This window comes from Syngnathoides biaculeatus, chromosome 14 (assembly GCF_019802595.1).
Source record: "Syngnathoides biaculeatus isolate LvHL_M chromosome 14, ASM1980259v1, whole genome shotgun sequence".
Taxonomy (NCBI): Eukaryota; Metazoa; Chordata; class Actinopteri; order Syngnathiformes; family Syngnathidae; genus Syngnathoides; species Syngnathoides biaculeatus.
This window is the reverse complement of record NC_084653.1, coordinates 11,650,948-11,670,041: the sequence shown is the minus strand read 5'-3', so window position 1 is coordinate 11,670,041 and position 19,094 is coordinate 11,650,948. Positions and strand designations below refer to the sequence as shown.

General features: G+C 42.5%; 1 pseudogene; it reads right to left on the bottom strand.

Annotated features, from left to right (window-relative positions):
- Positions 1-13,823, bottom strand: part of LOC133512513 (obg-like ATPase 1) — a 57,622-nt pseudogene extending 43,799 nt beyond the window's left edge.
- Positions 13,824-19,094: the final 5,271 nt, after the last annotated feature.

The following is a 19,094-nucleotide window of genomic DNA, read 5'->3' as shown; positions in this document are numbered from 1 at the left end:
ACCTGACTCAGTTACACAAGTTCTATCAGAAGGAATGTACCAGGACTCCAGCAGAGTACTGTCAGATCCTTTTGGAAGGTTACCCAAAACATTTGACCCAAGTCATGGAGTTCAGAGGAAATGTGACTCCATAACTAAGGAAGTGTATGAAATGTTTGACCTCAAAGAAAATAATGTGCAGTTCTTCAAGAAATTCTCCGTCCCATCATTGTTCCAATTAACAAAATTAAATAATTTTGGTGATCCTGACTGATCTGAAACATGAAAAATTTAATCTGATTTGACTTCCGAAAGTGAGACAAAATATGAAACGTGTATTTTTGAAGTGTATGTAAAGCTCTTACATTAATTGTACATATATTTTTAAAGTAGGGGAGGTTGACCAACATACACTTCTAATAGCATAACAGCTACTTATACAGTATGAATAAAGTCTAAAGTTCTATGTTAAACCTAAACCGTACAATTTTTGCGATGAAACGGGTCAGTCTCAAAGGCAACAAACTGATTAGAGCGAGTGGACATGAATGGCCTTGTAAGGGCTTGACCAAGGCCTCCAATTTTTGGATTTATGGTGGCACTCCAAGCTCGGGGAGGGGGTCGGGTTGGGTGCCTGACAAGAACTACAGGATAATACGACTGTAGGAAATGATCGTAGCAGAGACCACGGTTGGCTCTCAAGTTTTGAGTTTTTCAGTGAACGCCATCCCGCTCCCTGAAAAGAAGCTTTAACTATCATCACTTTTGAATGACGTAGATAGACAAGACAGCAATCTGTGTCAAGTCGAAGATCAATACTGATACTGATTGAGGTACCTCGCTGTGATGTCGCTACCTGGGAGGATACGTGGTCAACATAATTCTGTCAAATTACAGTATTCATTCGCCTCCAACTTCCTGTGCGTGTTTCCACATGCAAGGCAGCTAAGAGCACATCTGAAGAATTCCTCCCGCTGCCTTTAAAAAGTGTTCACGCAAAGTCAGCGCCGCAATTCTGCTGGTATTCAGAGCAGTAAAAGCTATTTTACGGGTCTGTCAAGGGCGATGCTCATAATGGGTGCTTTACCGGTACTGAAACACTACAGATGAACATGAGGGTTATTCAGAAATAGTTTCATGAATCCTATAAAAACGCGACAGCTATACGATGACATCTTCAGAAGTCCTTCCTTTGCGTACTAACATACCAATTACAATAAATACATTGGCAACTTAAAGGCAGCTTGACAAAATGATGCGTTTGACACCCTGTGATCCAATCTTTAAAGTATCTAAAAAATGGCAGCACATGAATTTTCGTTTGAAATCAAAGTATTAAAGCTACAGCATGTCATCGTTTCCCCTTTAAAATATCAAATCAGTGTGTATGATTAACGGGCTTCTTTTTAGATCAAATCTGGTATTACTATGGCAACGTTATCACCAATTTTACATCAGTAGACCAGCAAGGACGTCAAGACAAACACTTTACTATTGAACTCGAGGCAGCTTGTAAGAATTTATGGATTTTTACGTTTTCATATTCTATTTTTTCCTAGCATGTTTGTTGGAGCGATGCTAATCTTGTATATATACACCTATATTCTCATTTTTCCCCCCACATTTTTAATGTAATATTTTCAATTAGTTTTTTCCCAAGAATTTGTTTTCATGACTGTTTTAGAATATTTTTTTAAAATATATTTTTTATTTTCAGGCTAACATTTTGGTATGTTTCTACCATTTGTTTTCCATATTACTTTAAATCGTATTTTTTTTTCGTGGCGCAGGCCGTTTTAAAAAATCTGTATATTTCTAATCGATAATTTAATCTGTTTTTGTGTGTAAAACAGCCTTTTTTCATGGTTTAGAATATTTTTCAGATATTTTCAGGGTAATATTTTGGTATGTTTCTCCTTTTTTCCCCCATATTACTTTAACTAGTATTGCTTTTTGTGGTGCAGGCAGGTTTAAAATATCTGTATTTTTTTTAATAGATAATTTTTTCTGTTTGTGTGTAACAGAGCCTTTTTTCATGTTTCCACGATATTTTGGGAAATTTTCCTGTGAAAATTTTATATTTTTGCCCATTTTGGGGTGAAGGAGCATTTATGTGTTTTTACACATCTATTATTGCACAATAATATTGATGTTTTTTTAATTATACTTAGCTTAGAGTTTTTTTTCCTCTCTCAAAGAGTTTGCGTTGTTTTTCTTAGTATTTTTTTTCCTAGCAGTTTTGTATGCTTTTGGGGGGGGCGGGGGGAATTTTTCATGAATAATAAAAAATACATTTTAAAAAATGAGATCCTTTTCTTGCTCCATCCTAATAGGAACAAGTAACGATCTTCAGGACAATAAGGGTAACAGGCCGAAGTTGATTCAAGTATAGACGATCAGGTCCGAAAAGGCGATTTGTTGAGGATGACCCAAAAACAAAATAAATGAGTTCATCCCCTCATCTTCAGCTTGACCATTTATATTCCATTTGTTTTGCAAAAAGCAGCGGAGCACGAGTGCCTGGACTGGGAGAAAGCTTCACACGCACACAAGTGTTGTCCCACATCAGAGAACAAACCTTTTCAGGTCCTTCACCGCCATAGTGCCGCTGATTGCACAGGCACCAGCAATTTCCTAACCAACCGCCACCTGAACAATGATGTGTTCGCCTTTCAGACCCTCCGGCCTTTCAAAGCAGAATCATTTCACAGTTTGGAACGAGATCTCCATAGCAACTCCTCTTTGAAGGGTTTAGAATCACCATCCAATAATTCTATGATCATCGGGCCTTGCCATTCCCAGTGGTTCTTTTCTCAGTGGAAAGGGAGGGGGGAACAAGGAAGGGGGAGGGGGGCTGAGTAAGAGGAGTAGGAGGAGGAAGCAGGAAGAGTCGCAAGTCTATTTCAGGCAATTCATCTTGCAGGCCCATTTGAATTCAAAATATTGCGACCTTCAATCACCGAGGATTTTATTTGGAGCCGTGGCGATCTGCACTCGAGATGGGAAGGCATTTCGCTCTAATCATCCGCCGTGAGTGGAGGCTGACAAAAACTCTTCATTCTCGCTCAAGCAAAATGCTCATTTAAATGCTGCGACAGCGGCTGGAACACAGAGCGCACAAAAAGACGATGGTCCTACCACCGCTAAATGATCCAGACACGTATTCGCTCAAAACAACGACTAATAGGAGCTAAAAACAAAATGTGCACACATGGGGGAGTTTATTTTGCTCTCTGATTTTTTTTTTTAAGCAAACAAAGGATTTAAAAACAAAATGTTTTCCCTAGTGAGTAGGGGGTTTCGCTGGCAAACAGATAAAGAAGCAAATCAGCAAAGTTAGCTAGTGAATACTCTGGTTGTAAATACAAGAACGGGAATATGATGGCGCACGTCCAAGGGAGTACAAGTACGATGAAAAAGTAAAAACCATGATGGAAAAAAAAAACTAAAAACTTTACTTCAGTACAAAGTATTTGCACTTTGTTTCTTTACATCACTTTAAACAGTACTTACACATTTAAGAATCATTATTGATCATAATCACATTGAAACAATACAAAAGGCGTGTAGATGCTCACACGCAGACACACGCGCACGAATGTGTGGGCGGCGTCAACTATGAGTACTGCCAATGCTTGTCAACACGGCAATTATATGAGCAGGTGAGTGATCAGGTACTGTACAATTCCTGGAGAGATGCCATGACTGGCGTCAGTTACAGAAAATTACAACCGTCTGCGCCGTGGATCAAGTTTGTTGTGAACATTCTCGACGTGCTAACGACGTTTGGGGAGATTTACAGCCTAGATTGGCCCCAAGAGATTTATCAACTTCACAGCGGACAAGAAACATTCACTTTCTTTTCAGTTTTAGAATATTTGTGAGGAATTGCTTTTACGGCACCTGAGTGCCGTAAAATGGAGGTGACACATTATAAAAAGGCATTTCTTAAATAACCTTCACATGTATCTTAAGGTTCATTCAAGTCCTTGGTCTGGTATGCCCTTTTTCCACAGTAGTAAGAAAATCCAGCAGACTAAGGGCTATATGCTCCTGTTCAGGTATTAAGTGTGTTGTTAAGATTTGTGAATTTTTCATCGACGGATAGTCTCCCATCCAGATGTTGTGACACACCCAAATCACATAACCTTGGAATGAACACCAAAGACGCAAGATTTGTTGAATTCTGAAGTCAGCTGTAAAATCACAGAGCATGGAGTTTTCCAGACACTTGTGAATGTCAATCACGGACCTACAAAAAAAAAAAGTCAGACTTGTGAAAGAATTCACTGAATATTCTTTATCTATTCTCAAGATAAAAGGACTGATAAACTTACATGGGTTCATATAATCCAACACACACACACACATTCATTTACATACATTATATAGCTATTTTTAGCTTCAGCAACACTCATTTTACTCTGGAAGTCTATCCAATACATGAAAGAAACTTTTTGGACCTGAAATTTCAAAGACTGAATTCAAATAAACAAATGCTTTCAAACAATTTTGTGTATGTCTTTTAGCAATGCTAACAGGGCTTTTACTTCTTATACAGTGACAATCAACAATTATATTAGCGACTGCCACAGCATGAGAAAACCTTGCACCAAAAAAAAGAAAAAGAAAGGTTCCAGGAAGTCAGGAACCTGGAATGAGGTTTGGATGGCCCAAGGCCACACATTGCGTGACAAAATCATGGCTAATCTGTGTTGCAACCAATACAACTTTTGTCAAGGTGACACATCTTCTTCGCATTCACACAGCTAATTGAGGGAAAACAAAACAAAACTGGAAATATGAGGTGAGCTGGCAGCGTTACCACATTATGGAACACAACGGTAGATGAGGTAGAACATGTCTGCGTCTTCTTTCGGGGATCACCGATTCTGCAGTGGTCCGATCAGCTCTGACCTAATGGCAGCGCTCTCCTCAGAGACCACTCGTGTGGGTTTCATTCATACTCTTCTGGACCAAAATTACAAATAGTCTTCACTTGTAATAATGCATTGGCATTTTCAACCATTTCCAACATTATTTCTTCTCTCTTTGTGGAAAAGAATTTTAATATTATTCCATATTTTATTAGAAATTGAAGGAAAAGTTGTTCCATCCAACCATTTTCCTCCCCTAGCCGAGGTCAGCTCACAGGGACAGTTGCATTATCGGGGAAGTCCACACGTCCGTCTCTACAGCCACTTCCTCTAGTTCTTCCGAGGGGCTCCCGAGAGACATAGCTGGCATGTCCTGGGGGGGTCCCCAGGGTCTGCTCCTGATGGGACATGCACAGGCATCCTAAACAGGTGCCCGAGCCACCTCATCTAGCTCCTCTCAATGTGGAGGAGCAGCGGCACAACACTGAGCCCCTCCTGGATGACCGAGCTTCTCACCCTACCTCTTAGTGAGAGCCGGGACACCCTGCAGAGGAAACTCATTCCAGCTGCTTGTATCCAGGATCTTGTTCTTTTGTTCATAACCCACAGCTCGTAACCATAGGACCTATGGCATAGGTGATGGTGGGAAGGTAGATCAACCGGTCAATAAACAGCTTCATCTTTCGGATTAGCTTCTTCTTTACCACAACGGAGAAATACAAAATCCACATTACCACAGACGATGCACTTGCCTCCCATTGTTCCCTCACTCTATCTACTATTTGAACCCCTCTGCATGGGGCAGCATCTCATCCCCAATCTGGAGAGTACACTTGAACCTTTTCCAACTGAGGACAATGGTCTCAGATTTTGAGGTGCTGATTCTTATCCCAGCAGCTTCACACTCAGCTGCAAACTGCTCCAGTGAGAGTTAGAGATTATGGCTTGACAAAGCCAACACAATATTTTCATCTGCAAAAAGCAAGGGTACAATACTGAGTCCACCAAACCGGACCCCTTCTACAGCTCAGCTGCACCTCGAATTCTGTCCATAGAAGTCATGAACAGAATCAGTAAAGAAGGGCAGCTTTGGCGCAGTCCAATGCTCACCGGAAATGAGCCTGACTCCGACAATGTGGACTAAACTCTGACACTGGTCATACAGGGATCAAACAGCTAGTATAAGGAGCTTCGGTACCCCATACTCCTGAACTACCCCCCACAGGACTCCTCGAGGGACACAGTCGAACACCTTCTCCAAGTCCACATAACACATGTGGATTTGTCGGCCAAACATCCATCTACCCTCGAGGATCCTGCTGACAGTGTAAAGCTGGTCCACTGTTCCACAGCCAGGACGAAAATCACATTGCTCCTTCTGATTCTGAGAGTCAACTTCCCTATGGACCCTTCTGTCTAGCACCCCTGAATAGACCTGACCATGGAAGCTGAGGAGTGTGATCCCCTGTATTTAGAACACACTCTCCTTAAAAAAAGTGACCATGACCCCAGTCTGCCAATCCAGAGGCACTGTCGTTGATGTCCATGCAATGTTGGAAAGGCGTGTCAACTAACAAGATGCCATTTGGTGGACCAGAATTTTACTAAAACCCTCCGGAAGTTATTGTCCATGGCGTCACCAAACTCCCATGCCCGGGTTTTTGCCTTGGGGACCACCAAAGCTGCATTCTGCTTGGCTGGCTAGTACCCATCAGCTGCCTCAGGAGTCCCACAGACCAGAGGGGCCCAACAAGACTCTTTTTCAGCTTGACAGCATCCCTCACTGCTGGTGTCCATCAACGGGTTTGGGGATTGCCGCCACGACAAGCACCAACCACTTTATGGCCACAGCTCTGGTTTTCCACCTCAGCAATGGAGGCACGGAACATGGTCCGGTCGGACTATATGTCCCGCACCTCCCTCGGAACGTGGGTGAAGTTCTGCCAAGGGGTGAAGTTGAAAGACCTTTTGACAGGGGAGTCTGCCAGGCCTTCCAAACAGTGGCTCACAATACGCTTGGGTCTGCCAGGTTGGACCGGCATCTTCCCTCACCAACAGAGCCAACTCACCACCGGGTAGTGATCTGTCAACAGCTCTGCCTGTCATGATCCTGCTGCTCCAGCCCGGGCTGTGCGGGTGCCCACTCACTCGCGCTAATTGGGAGGCACACACCTGCGCCTCATGCGGGCTGATTATCCCCTGTATATATAGGACCCCGATGACGACTGGTTCTCCGCCAGATCGTTGAGGTTCATGTCCCATTCCAGCACTCTCGTATCCCTGATCGTCAACCTGTGTGTACCGACCTTCGCCTGTTCTGTGACCGACCCCGTAAGCCAGACTCCTTTGACACTTCTGCCTCCCTTGATCGATCTCCCGTGTACCGACTCCTGCCTGCCCCCTCACCTGCTCTCTTCACCCGACTTCCGAACTACCACTGCTGCACCTGACTGCCTGCCCGATCCCCGACCTTCTAATAATAAACGTTTTTCCCCGAACTACCTTGCATCTGACGAATCCTGCATTTGGGTCCTACCTTCGTTCCGATGGGTCGTGACACGGCCCTCTCTTCACCAGAGTATCCAAGATGCAGCTGCAAGTCGGATGATACAACCACAAAGTCAATCATCGAACAGTGACCAAGGGTGTCCTGGTGCTAAGTGTACATAGGAACACCCTTTGCTTAAACGTTAAATGTTTTTTATGGACAATGTGCAGTGAGCACAGAAGTCCAATAACAGAACACCACTCAGGTTCTAATCGGGGGCCGTTCCTCCCAATCATGCCCTTCCAGGTCTCTCTGTTATTGCCCACATGACCATTGAAATATCCACCAGAACGATGGAATCCCCAGCAGGGGTGTTCTCTAGCACCCCTCCCAAGGACTCCAAAAAGGGAGGGTACTCTGAACTGATGTTTGGTGCGTACACACAAATTCAATTCGAATGATGGATTACATCTGTTTGACGGGATTGCACTGAAGGCTCTTAAATTCTCACACATCAAACACACGTTGCTTTGCATTCTGGGGCACTGCCATACGAGAACAGAAAAAGGCATTTCCGAAGATTTGTGAATGGATTACAATTGCTGTAAATTTTGTGCGCATTGCCTCAAGTGAGTCCAGATCAAAATAAAATCTCCAAAATACACAGAGCATGGGAGATTTTAGCGTAAGACAGAAGAAGTATTTTCCAGAGATTTCCTAGTCATGTATACCACAAATGAGCTCAACGTTCATAAAATGAGCAGCTTAGTGACTTACAAGCACAAATGTAGGTTTGGTCTATTAAATTTAAAAGACTCCAGAACAATTGCCAGCCCATTCTCACATGGGAAACATCTGTGTGGATGGATTAACGCTAGCTCCCCCAAAATATTACCATGTAAGTGACCATCACATCACTCACCCATAGTGGCCAAATAATGCATGCCATAAAAATCAGTACATGGCTAGTTACACAAGGACACTGTTCCCATTCACCTAATTTTACTACAGCACTGCTAAAGATACCACTTGTGAATCAATGCATGTCTGAGACCACCATTACGAGAAGATTTAAAATGTTCGTTTAGAATATGAATCATAAGCGGAATCATATTGATTGGTCCAACACAACAGAAATGTATCTGGAGTAGTTGGAGCCAGAGGAAAGAAAAAGTCACTATAACAAAAACATGCATTGAGGTCTACAGTTGTATGGTACGTGAAAACTTTCATCATCCTCTTCTGTGAAAGATTATGAATGAATAAAAATACAAACCATTTAATGTTCCCTGTTTTGCCATGGTATCCTTAAATTATGTAAGGACTTTATACAACTATATAATTGAAGTCAGAAATCTGGTATTGTGAGAAACAAATCTACAAAGAGTGATTAACATGTTTCCAGTTGTGCGGTGATACTGATCGACAACCAATGATGTGTAGTGACGGTATTATGACACTGAATGGAGGAATAATCAAATACGTCAGTCAAAGGGAGGTGCAATCAATGATTTACTGAAAATATTGTTCAATAAGTCAGTCACACCAGAACCTTAGGAATGATCAGCACAGGGAACATGACATGCCGTTATGTGGAGATATAACAGTTCAGCCATCATTTTCTAGACAGCTTATCCTTATTAGTGTCGCAGGTATCCAGGTGTGCAGAGGTGTACCCCAGCTCGCACTGGGTGAGAGATGGGGTAAATCCAAGACTGGTCGCCAGCCAATTGACGCAATGCCAATTCTGTTCCATAACAGAGAGGCGTGTCAACAATGCTGTTCCATATGCATTTCATCATTTTCCGAAAACAGACCAGTTGGTGTAACATTCCAGTCAAGCACTTGTCACGAGATTTTAGTATGAATTTGAAAAGTCAAGCGCTGTGTTAAGTCAGAACAACATCAACAACTGCATCTGCAAAGCTCGCGCTGACATAGTCCAGAAACATACTGCAGCATTATATTCAACCACTAATAAGCAACTACTTGACATGGTTTTAGAGTCGGTGGCAATTAGGAGATTAACACTATTGACAGTTAAACAAGAATCAGAAGGACTGCAGCTGTCCGAAAAATAAGGGAAATGACCTATGAATGATTCAACTCTTTTCAAATATGTGGGGTTTGACAAATGGAAAGGGAATCCTGCAAAGTTTAGAATGCTAACATCAGTTTCAAGAACATCTTTTCCATACTACTGACATATGGCATGTACCTTTTATTTTAAGACATCTGTTTGTCGCATATATTTTGTATTTAGAGTGTGTCTGTGGGGGAGGGGGGGGAGGGGGTCTGAAAGGGTCAACTGTTGCCATTAGCAAACCTTTATTAACTGTAGGCAGTGTTGTAAATAAGATCTCCACAACATTCAAACAAAGGTAAAAATATTAAAACGAATTTAGGCATCCATTCTGTTTCTATATCACTTCAGAGTCCTAAGAAACAGGCATCGAATAGACGGGCAACACCCTGGTCGTCGATCAATCACAGGGTAGATATGGGAGACAGACAACCATTCACAGCATCACTGAGTGGGACCTGAACCCATATTGTTTGCATCAAAGTCAGGCAATAGTACCACTACACTCTCAGTGACCAATGCTAGCATTAAAGACTTTACTTCCACCTCCTAAAGGCACCCATGTATATCACGAAATTACCAAAACTGGGTCTCGCCTGTCTCCTCGCAGAGTTACGCCAAGCGCAGCACTGAATTTCCGCTACTAGTAAAAATAAAGTCCTCGTTCTTAACCGTAATGACAAACAAGCACTTTCTGTGTGGGACAAAAAAAAATATATGTGAACAAAATAAGCAACAAATGAATTGGGATATTGGGTGGTCACCACCCCAAACTAAAATGACATAATCCAAGAAAAGATTCAGCATGCCAATCATCCATGGTGCCGGGCAGCTGTGGGAAAAACAGGTAAATCTGAAACAACAAAACTTGGCCGCAACACCAACTTGGTGCCATATGCCATGTCAGAAAAGAAAAGAACGCCTACACTTCTTTGCCACTCCCTTATATCCTCTCCACCTGAGCACTAGCGCCTCGCAGGTTCTGCAACAAGCAGGATGGAGAAGGAAAGGAGCTCCAAATGGTGTTCGGGAGAAATGTAGGCAAAACCATCATGGCCACACTTTTTCACCTATGTGGCAACTGTTCATGATTCTTTGAAGGGCAGCTTTGGAAAAAAAATGTTACAATATCCTCTCGGGGGTGGGGACAGATTCAGAAAGTCTGTCATATTATTATTGCTGCGATATCCTTGAAAAACCACCTCGGTGAGTTGAAGAGGAACCATGATTCTGTAGTTAGAATTTAAGTGTGAGCGTGTGTGGCCTTGGCAGAGGTACATATCCTACCTTGATCTCCTCAGTTGGAAATGGTTTCGAAAGAACACTGCAAAAACCATGGCGGGAGTAAAGGGAGATTTTTTTTTTTGCTCTTCCCAAAATGTCTCTTGATAACTTTTAAAGCTTCGAAAAACACACACGAATCTTGATGGCACGTATACAGTCCGAGATCAAACGGGCATGGGATGCTAGCATAATTCAAACCATGCCGCCGCATAGCTTCTGAAACTTAACACAGACAAGAACCCTCTGTACTTCTGTCACTCTCTTTGAGGTAGCCTTTTCAGAGGGAATGTGAGCTTTGCTCCAACTTAATGAATTGTGACTTTTATGTTGATCTCTGCACCTAAGACACCAAGCAGAATAAGAAGTTGTGCACAACCAAGGCGTGTGGCTTTGAAAAAGCTGCAAGTCTTTCACAAACCTTTGAGCTGTGTCATAATGTTCGCCATCCACTGTTGCACCATGCGGAGTCGCTCACAAGGAATGCTGTGAAGGGAAGTCCAGCTCATTCTTTTGACTCACGTGTCATGTGGAAGATCCACAGTGGGCGCTGGAGACGGGAAGGCGTTTCCCACGCCTCGGAAGGCGTCAGCACATTTTGCTGTACGTGCAGGCAATGTCCACAACGTTATATGCTGGGATTTTGCTGCGTCTGACAGAGTCCAGAAAAATATGGTCAGCGCTTGACAATGTCGTATTTGCCTCGGGTTTTAAATTCATAACACAGTAAATTATTCAGAATTCTTCACAAGGCTCAGACTCGCCCTTAAATGTCACGATGGGTTATTCACGTTAACAATAACTGATGACTTCCGAATCAGAATCAAATCATAACTCCTTGTACTAGTTATAAAGAGATGTTCTAGTCCAAGGAATGAAAAAGTCAATGTGATTGTTTGAAAGTCATCTACTGCAATGGAAACAGAGCACGCTGGTGCATTTTGGCTGCCGCTTCACCCTCCAGAAAAGTTCGTCTTTTTTACCAGGTTGTCAAAAATGGCATTCATCATTTCTCGGACTTCACTTGTGTTGGAGCCATGAATATCCGTGCAACTCCTTGGGCTGGGTAATCAGATTCTTCCTTCTGCGGAGATCATAGCCTCGGTGTAGGGTTACTGCTATTTGGGTCAGTGATCCACGACCAGCTACGCACATGCGCAGTCAGTAAAAATCAGTCATAAACAGGTTTCAAATCATGATCCCCCCCCCCCCCCATTAACGCGGCGTGGCAGTAGATGCAGCCAGGGCTTGTCAGACCAAAGAAGCGTGATATTCTAAGATTTGTTCTGATTTTGAATTCACTGATCACTTTTTCAGGGCCCACTCGAGTCCCAGTCCGAGTCACCACAAACTTAGTCTAGGTGTGCCAAACGTGTTCTTTTCATGGTTCCGCATTGTAATGCTTACAGCAGTGGTTCTGGAACATTAAAGGAATCATCATGGTACCAATATTAAAATATAGTCGCAAATATGTCTTCATCTAAGATGATACGCTGTGGCGACCCCTAACGGGACAAGGCGAAAGGAAAAGAAGAAGTAGCGTTGTGTGTTCATTCAAAACTTTTATTCCTAAAAGGTATGTTTAATAATATTGTAAGCACTATGCATAGTTTGAACATTAACACTGCACTTAAATCTAGGAAAATAAACAAAGTACTATGACTGAGTCCATTTAAATCGATTCTGCATACAAAATAAAATACAATCTTTTCCCAAATGAATGGGGAAAAAAAGTTAATCCATATTAAATCCATATGTACTGAAACTAACAATGATATAGAACTGAACTGGGCAGTGATGTTATATTCAAGGACCACAAGACAGAGCCTGCGTACCCCACTACGACTGCCTTGGAGGATTGTTCTGCCTGTGAAACCAAACGTGTCATCACCTCATTATCTTATGACATGTACACAACACATTGATGGATAACTAGTTTTAAAATCAGAAGTTTAGTCAAATCTATTCAGTATCTCCACGTTATTCAAAGTAAAGACAATTTGCAATTTTGATCCAGTTTTTGGAAGATTTGCTTGAGTGGACGTGATGAAATAATGTGGTGGGCAGCCTCGATGCCTGAGCGGCTTGGGGTTGACACCCGTCAACCTAAACTTTCAGTACAGTCAGGGTGGCACTTAAAATTACCCATCTAGCTTTATATACGTATTAAAAATTATTAATAATCCTCACAAAAAGGCCGGTGCTGAGATTCAAACCATGAACATAAACATAAACTGTGAATCAGACTACTACCACCACTGTGCTTGCTTCTCTGAACAATCTAATGACCTCCAGACTACTGTATCAAATATTCAGTTTTCATAAAAATGATGATACTTATTTAATTGTTCTTTCAGAGGCGTGTCCATGTAATTTGTATTATTAATAATTTTATTGTGGTTGAAGTTTTCACTGGTCTATACATGCACCAGATCATTTTGATAGATGTCCAATTTTACACGACTTCATTCAGCAACACGCATGGAAGAAGCATTCCAGATACATTTATTGTGACTTGTGAGATTCATGGTCACATTCTAAAATACACGCGTAGAACATATGATATGCGGACCACTGTAAATTTTTGCATGTAGAGCCCAGCTGGAGAAGCCTCTACAAATGCGAATGACTCACGGCTCAAACGCTTCATTTCCTTAAATGAAAAAAAGTGATTTGAGTGGTGTGGCAAGGATACGTCCCGCACAAGAGGAAGGAAGGGCATACCAACGTGATTTTTTCGAGAAAGCAAGACGACTGTGAGCAGATGTCAAATGCGAGAGAGAGAAAGAGAGAGATGAACGGCAAGACCTCATACCTGGCTGTTTTGTGGAAATTTCACAGGGAATCATAGCGCTGGTCCGGAATGGGCATTCTGCTTTCATTTGGGGTCAATGGTGCAGAAGGAGGGGACATGTACAGAAGCGGGCTCACTCTTTGTCAGCACGTTGAAAAAGGTTGACTTCCTGAAAATGCAAACAGTGGTCAAAGGGTGCTGTTGGGTTAGAATCCTCCCAGAAACACCTTGGTGCCTGATGTGAGTTGATGAATACTATAAATCACTGGAGAATCCATCATAAAAGAAATGCATCAGAATGAGACAAATGTACCACGTCATGATCCCACAGATGTATTTGGCACGGCAGCAAACTCTACAGACAATAACAACTGTCCGTTCTTTATAATGGCACAGCGTTATTAACTGTAATCCAGGACAATCCCTTCACTCAGTGCTTCACGGTATAATGGCTGTTTACCGAGTCCTATAGACGTGAAATTGCTCAAGATCGCCGAAGTGCATGTGGCCACTCTTTAGATAAAGCGAAATTGGAAGCTACTCTTGGGTCACCTTGCAGTGAGGAAAACAAGGAACAATCCACATCAACACAATGAGGTTCACAAATGGACATGGGAATGGAGAGGTTGTGCTCATTGACTTTAACTTCAAGGTCATACCTGGAGGATTTTTTTTCAACAGGTGAGAACTAATAGTACATTAAGATAGGGCTATAAATATGATTTATATATGCAGCTATTCTAAGGCCCGGTAGCTCAGTGGTTAGAGCATTGGTTTGGTAAACCAGGGTTGTGGGTTTGTATCCCACGGGGCCTCCACTCCCTGAGAAGGGTTGCGTCAGGAAGGGCATCCGGCATAAAAATTGTGACAAACAATAATGTGCATTCATCTGAGATGACACGCTGTGGCAACCCCGAAAGGGACAAGCCGAAAGAAACTTACTTACTATATGCAGCTATTTTACCGATGGTCCCATTGATTAATTGGATCCAAAAATTATTTTACATATTAAACAACAAGGCGGCACGGTGGATCAGTAGGAAAGCGTTGGCCTCACAGTTCTGAGGTACCGGGTTCAATCCCGGTCCTGCCTGTGTGGAGTTTTCATGTTCTCCGCGTGCCTGTGTGGGTTTTTTTCCGGGCACTCTGGTTTCCTCCCACATCCCAAAAACATGCAACATTAATTGGATACTCTAAATTTCCAATAGGTGTGATTGTGAGAGCAGCGATTTGTCTCTATGTTCCCTGCAATTGGCTGCCAACCAGTTCAGGGTGTACCCTGCCTCTAGCCCGTTGACAGCTCGGATAGACTCCAGCACTTCCGCAGCCCTTGTGTTTATCGGTAACATTGAGTGTGTGTGGCTTTAAAAGGTGGGGCCTGGCCTGGCCTGGCCTGGCGAGTGACGTGGGAGTCAGCAAATGAGAGTGCAGAGTTGACTGTTGTGAGCTGAGGCTTGAGGATGACTCTTAACTGGCAAACTACGTGTACATTAGAGTCCCCGAGAGACCGTTGTGGCCTTTTCAGCTAGTGTTGAAACGTTTTTATTACCTGTTTATTTTGGTTGAGTTTGTTCAACGAAGTGCACGGCCAGCAGTGTCTTTGAACACCTGTGGGGGAATTACAGTACGCGCTAAATAGAGGTGGTAGGCTATGTCATATTAGTTAACAGTTTTAAGAAGTATTTTGGAGCATTACAAGCTATCAGTTCATCTGTCGCGAAAGCAAATTGTGAGGCATGCAGGGCTCGACATGGAAGTCCAATCTGACCTGATTTTATGATGTGTCGCTGATGTTTTGCAAGGTCGTCCTAGCATGTCTCATGTGCAAACAAGAGTGGGAGAGAGTGTCTTTGGTAGGGGGGGCAAGTTGACCCATCTTGGATCCTGATACCACGACATGACATCAGCACAGAACCTTGTCAGGTTGGCCACCTTTCTAGTGACATGCTGAAACTGCCTTGACTTGTTAGCGCAGGGCACATTGAGACCAACAGCTGCACTCACAATCACACCTAGGGGCAATTTAGAGTGTCCAATTAATGTTTATGGAATGTGGGAAGAAACCGAAGTGTCTGGAGAAAACCCACGCAGGCTTGGAGAGAACATGCAAACTCCTAAAATACAATTAGAAAAACAAAAATATAGTTTTGTAGTAGTGACTCAGTAAACTGCAGTAATTTTAGTAATTTCATTCATATGCCTAAATATGGTCATTTTGCCTGTTTAAAGGTGTTCCTTCACCATTTTTTAAACATCTGCTATGTTAAAAAAAAAAAAAGTTTTGTCTGCAACTCAGCGCATGAAATTACGAACAACAGTCTGCATCTTGAAAAACTGGACCACTATATCTGTTTCGTTCATTTCTAACGGATATCACCAAAATAACTCAAGACCCCAATACTTTGGCGCACACATGAATCCAGTGGCAGTTTTCATTTTTTGGGGGGTCGTAAAATGAGGAGTTTGGTCTGACAAAACTATTCCATCAGCAGCACCCCAGCCCACCAAGAGCACAAAGCGTTGAAGCTTTGGTTGGTCGTTACTGCATACATAAGGATCACGGGAACTCAAAAACTGCAACTTGATTTCAGATGTGTTCAACTTGACAATCAGTTTTCCCCATAGTTATTGATGTGCATGATATTCATGTACTGCGAGGTCAAACTGCCACCGGTTTTAAAAGTGTATTTTGTATTTTTTGGACTTACTTCTTCAGCATGTGATGCCACATCATCATCTTTTCCCATATTCGTATTTAAGTTTCACCTCACCCCATTTGACGTCGAATCTTATCAGCTTTCACACAGCTGTACAAAGCATCTGCGTACTACACGTGCTCACATTAGTGAAGGCCACAATCTGACTTTATTGTCATCAACATAAATGATCTTCCGCTTACCCTAGATTTGCCCCCCCCCCCCCAACCTTTTCCTACTTTCAGACACGTGCCAAAGCTTCTAATCAGAGTTGGAGATTTGGCGGCATCTTCTCCTTTCCCCTGCGGGGATGATATAGATGTTACTCATATTATGTTCATTTTCTGCTCTTTCCCGATAGCAAACATCTCCATTGGAGCCATTTCTCACACTTCTTTCACCGGAGTGAAAGTTTACATTGGGAGCCGCGTGGCGAGCTCACCCCCTGCTTCCAAATGTTGCAGTCGAGGCTATCGATGCAGCTTGATGGGCACTTAGGAAATGACAGTCACTTATATATATTTTTTAGGATTGCAGCGGCAACTGGGTTGCTTTCTTGGCATTTGTAAGTGGCTTTTTATTAGGTACACCACCATGTCATGTAATACAAATTCCAATAGGTCTTTACAAATGGAGTAATGCTTATTGGCCCGACCATAATGACACTTTACTAATTATTGTGGCTCATCTGGAGAAGTGTTTCACGTATTTTAGCTCTGTCCTGGGTGTAGGAAAATATTCTAAACAGCTATCAGTTTGCTGCAGTGTCGTTCAATAAAAACTGAAGTATCATTAATATCTCCAACAAGCCTTTATATATACACATATATAGCTCCGTGCAGGTCCACCTAACATTGTGGAAAGGTGGGTTAGGCCTTCATGCAATGACAGCTCTATTTATCTTTCATGTAAATGCCACACACATTCTTCTTACTTGTTGCAATCACAGCAGAGCATTAATGCTAAAACTTGGAAAAATTATTCTAATGTAAACGTCATCTTGACAAATTGCTCAAATACTTGATTAGCTTCAAATCCAAGCCACTATATTTTAATAAGGACACACGCGTCACATTTGCGCTGTTTGTGAGAGACGGGCTTTCGAGTGCAGGGGCGCGCACATTAGTTCAATGTCCTCACGTCAACTTCCTCTCTGCGGAGACACAAATTAAAGCAGACGGGGGCACAACTGCGCATAAAAACAAACAGTGGCCAATAATCCCTCAGCCTGTTTAGTTGAACACGCAGAAAGTCAGACGCTCGTAACGCAGATGCGAATGAGGCAAGTGGAGGCTCCAGAAGGAGGTCCCAATTCACCATGATTTTGTTTGGTTTTCGTGGATGCATTCCACGCACGCCCCCACTCAGACTCATCACGGTGCACGCAGAGGATTTCGTTGGGCTAAATAAATCATGGCCTTTGTTTAAGGTACATTGATCAATCTAATGGCGCGTGATGAGCTGCTAATTGGCACACGGCAGCGCTCGCAAATGGAGAGCACGCTGAGTCCAACTCTTAAATTCGCACTACGCTAAAACAGAACCCGAAGTGCCCTTTTTGTCCTCAAGCGAAATATTTGTTTTTCATCGGTAAGAAAGAATTATATTACATTAAAAAAATGTGTTTATAAAATCAAGAAACTGTGAAGGGTCCTCATTACAAAAAAAAAAGAAAAAAAAACGGATTCAAGTCTCCTTATCACGTCCCTTTTCAAAATACTATGGTTAAGAAATCGAATTAGAAAATAACGTTGTGCCATATGTCAAATATAAATACAAATGTGGTAACCCCATCTTTTAAATGTCCCCTTTGCCCAATGCAATTCGTTGTCATAAACTGACATTTAATAATGTTAGCAGCATGACTGGAAAACGATTTCATATTCTTGACAGTGTGGATTCTTTTCTTTCTATTCATCCGCCATATGTGTGCGTATTTTTTTAAATGATTATTTCAACAAAATGAGCTCTGTTGACTGGCACCATTCATTTTCCACAATTATGCTCATTTAAATACTGTAATGCATATGCTTCGGTTGAGCTTCTCCCAGTAAAATTGCCTCAGCATTTAAAGAAGGGGGCCATTCACGCGCGCGTGTGTGTGGAGTGGCAATTTGACATTAAAACATTATTCTTGTAAGAGACTTGAATTGTGACGTGAAGCCTCCAATTAGATATATCTGTTGTAATTAAGTGTACACGATTTCCGAGGCAATGTTGAATTAAAAAAAAATGTAATAATGACGCACACGGCTTATAAATGACCATTTTTTTGGGGGGGGCACGTGGCATTGTTACGAAGGCTTGGCAGCTCGTAAATGACGCGCAAGTGGAGTTATGTTGGAATTTTGCCTTATAACGAATCTATGCCACTTCTCGCCATACTTGCATCATATTTACTATGTTCAGAACCTGAATGTTCGTTCAGCGCTACCGGGAAAATCGTACCTTGTGTGTGCGTAGGGGGGGATTTTTTTTTCCCTAACGAGCACGTATTTTATCCTGTGATGAAGTCATCCGCTGTCAGTATTTGCTCAAACTGAAACCAAGCAAGCGATTGAAATAAATTCTTACCTCCTGAATGAGATTCCTCCGAAGCGAAGTAAACAAGACGTTGGACATTCATTCACAGCAATTCCTAAAAAAAATAATAATAAAAGGAGGACATTAAAAAAACGTCAAATCCAGTGAGGTCCAGTAAATGCGAACACGAGGCGAGGCTGAGAAGAGGCTGACCTGTGGGCGTGGCCCGTGGCGCCTCAACGCGCGCTCGAGCCTCCTATTGGCCGACAACTTCCGCTTTCCCTTAACTCGCTTCCCGGTTGGCTGCGTGCGCTCGCTGAGCTCCACTTCAAAACAAGACGCTCGCTCGGACCAAAAGTAGTGCTGGCGAACT